This window comes from Nyctereutes procyonoides, unplaced genomic scaffold, assembly GCF_905146905.1.
Source record: "Nyctereutes procyonoides isolate TBG_1078 unplaced genomic scaffold, NYPRO_anot_genome, whole genome shotgun sequence".
NCBI classification, from domain to species: domain Eukaryota; kingdom Metazoa; phylum Chordata; class Mammalia; order Carnivora; family Canidae; genus Nyctereutes; species Nyctereutes procyonoides.
The window spans coordinates 69351596-69354682 of NW_026575140.1; the positions used below are offsets into that span (position 1 = coordinate 69351596).

The 3087-nt window shown below is 43.1% G+C and overlaps 1 pseudogene; it reads left to right on the forward strand.

Moving 5' to 3' along the window:
* The first annotated feature begins 1632 nt into the window (after positions 1-1632).
* Positions 1633-2000, forward strand: LOC129496923 (40S ribosomal protein S20-like; annotated as a pseudogene).
* The last annotated feature ends 1087 nt before the right edge of the window (positions 2001-3087 follow it).

Sequence of the window (3087 nt, forward strand, 5' to 3'; positions counted from 1 at the left end):
ACCTCGTTTATTTTCTTCTCAGTGATTAACCAGATCACAAATCTGGGATTAACTTTTCCATTTGTTGGCATGAATATTTTCTGTCCCTCTCCCTTCCCTTGCCACTGGAAGGTAAGCTCCAAGAGGATACACAACTCACCTGTCTTGTTCAGTGCTCTTCCCCCAGCATCCTTTAGCATGTAAGAGGGGCTCAAACACATTTACTGAATGAATAAATTAACACTGACTAAAATATAGCACGTGCAAAGGCCCAGAGCTCAAGGAGCATAAGATATGCTCTGAAAATGTTAGAAGCCATCATGCCACCAGTCCCCAACACCTCTCCACGCTCCCCCCACCCGCTCCTCCACACATTCGCCCTTTTCCCACAGGAACTGGCATTTTCCCACTGGCTAGAGTAAATAAGCACATTTGCATCCTGGAACAACAGGAGCTATGTTTCTCCATGACCTTGGGGTTAATGGCCATTGGCTCCCGGGTACCATCTACAGTGAACTACAGAAAGAACAATCTGACTCATGACCACCTGGCAGCCTCACTGGTGCCCAGAGCCACTACGGAAGCCCCCACACACACACCCTCACTGTTGGGAAGCCATGTCTGAGGTGGAAACCACACTGAGGACAGAGTCAGAAAAATCTGGGTTCAAATCCGACCTATCCCATTGTGGGCAATGTACTTATTAATCTCCCTGAGCACTTTCTCGATCTTTAAAATGGACGTTAAAAATACCCATTTCAGGGATCCCTGGGTGGCGCAGCGGTTTGGCGCCTGCCTTTGGCCCAGGGTGCGATCCTGGAGACCCGGGATGGAGTCCCACGTCGGGCTCCCGGTGCATGGAGCCTGCTTCTCCCTCTGCCTGTGTCTCTGCCTCTCTCTCTCTCTCTCTCTCTCTGTGACTATCATAAATAAATAAATTAAAAAAATTTAAAAAAAAAAAGGTGGTCATAGTCCACCTAGAAAAAAAAAATACCCATTTCAGGAAATGTTTAGGGATGAAATTTGGACAGTTAGGGGGAAATCCCTCAATTCTCTAAGGCCCAGTGCCTCCACAGTTAAATACAGATAATGGTAAGAGTATCTGTCTCACAGGGTGGTCGTGAGGCTTATGTGAAATACTGGAGATAAACTGCACATGTGTGAGAGTTTGTGGCAAGGGAAGAGAGACTGTTAGAACCAAAGCATCCTCCAAATCATCTAATAATAGCCATGGCACTTACTGAGTGTTTATTGTGTGCCTGGCACTTCAAATTTAATCCCTAAAATTTCTGTCGGGCTGGATTATTCCCAGGTTCCTGTCATGAGGGAGAGGAGGAAAAAGAGAATTTCTTGCCTGTTTTTCTTAAACCTAACTTACACACACACACATAAAGATCTTGAAACATATATGAACTCCATGAAATGGATTGTGGCAGACTATATTTCCCCAAAATAGCCATGACAAGATTATCCATCCTACTTGTCCTTCTAGAACCTTCCCTCACACTTTCTCCATCAGGAAGCAGAGTCTGCTCTTTTAGGAAGATGGTGGTCACAGCCACAGCGGAACCTAGGACACCCCGCTCCTGCTCCTGACTCACCCCTGTTTGCTTTCACCAAGGAACAAGTTGGTCAGGAAGCTGAACCGCAGCCATGGCATTTAAAGACACCAGGAAGACACCTGTGGAACCAGAGGCGGTGATTCACCAAATTAGAATTACTCTAACCAGCCACACATAAAATCTTTGGAAAAGGTATGTGCTGACTTGAGCAGAGGTACAAAGGAAAAGAATCTCAAAGTGAAAGGACCAGTGCCGATCCCTACGAAGACTCTGAGAATCACTACAAGAAAGACTCCTTGTGGTGAAGGCTCTAAGACTTGGGACCATTTTCAGATGAGGATCCACAAGCAATTCACTGATCTGCACAGTCCTTCTCAGATTGTTAAGCAGATTACCTCCATCAGTATTGAGCCTGGAGTTGAGGAAGTCCATCACAGATGCTTAAATCAATCTTTTTAATAATTTAATTATCTGTTGTTAAAAAAAAAAAAAGAAGAAGAGTCTCTGCCTCTCCCCCCACCACCTTGAATTTACATGGGCCATTGGCTTCAACCATGTTGGACAGTTCCATAGCCCATGTTTTTATGGAACCCCTGTATGTGGATCTGTTTGTAAACCTTTTTGACAAAACAGAGGGCCCCTATTAAGAAGGAGTTAAAAATATAGCTGGAATGGCAGATTGGGGCCAGATTAGGAGAGCCTTGGCTACCAGCCCTTTTTCTGGTCATTTACTTACCACTTAGTGAGACATACATACAAGTACCTTCTGTACTACTATTTACATAGTGATTTTCCTTAAATCAAATTTAAAACTGTTCCTTAAAAAAACACAACAACATAACCTTGTTCTAAGAAATAATAATGTAATAATCACAGGTTTTATGTCTTATTCATATTTATCTAACATACATAAAATAAGCATGTAACTACTTAAAAATTTTTTTGTTCACGAATCCCATGACATCAAACTCCAATACAAAAACATACAAAAACAAAAAACAAACAAACAAAAACCACGAATCCCATGACAAAATGCTCTTGTACCACCTAGGCATCTATATCCTATTTCAGAATCAACACAGCGGGCAATGGAGAGCCACTGTACATTCTGAACAAAGAGAAGATCAAAGGGACCTTTGAGGAAAACTGACCTGTTCTTGGCGAATATCAGCAAACACATCCTGAAGACTTGTCAGTGAAAGGTTTCCTGAGAGGCGCAGGTGAATCAGCACAGTCTGCATCCCTGGGGTCTACATGGTCTGGGAGCATGGTGCTATGTGCTGGTGTGAGAGACACAAGAACAATGTAGAGCCCCGTCCTGGAGTAGAAAGTTAGTTTGTTGGCAAATCATTTAAAATAGTACAGTTATATTATGGATATAGAAGTTTATAACCAAAAAATCTTAGGAATGTTTAATTAAAAAAAAAAAACAGGCAAAGTCTAAGGACTCTCCTTGGATTTGAGTGACTTTGGGCCCTGTCCAGAGCAGAGGGGTCATGCTTCCTTCCCTTTGCCCACATTTCTCAGCCCTGGCTCCATATCACGA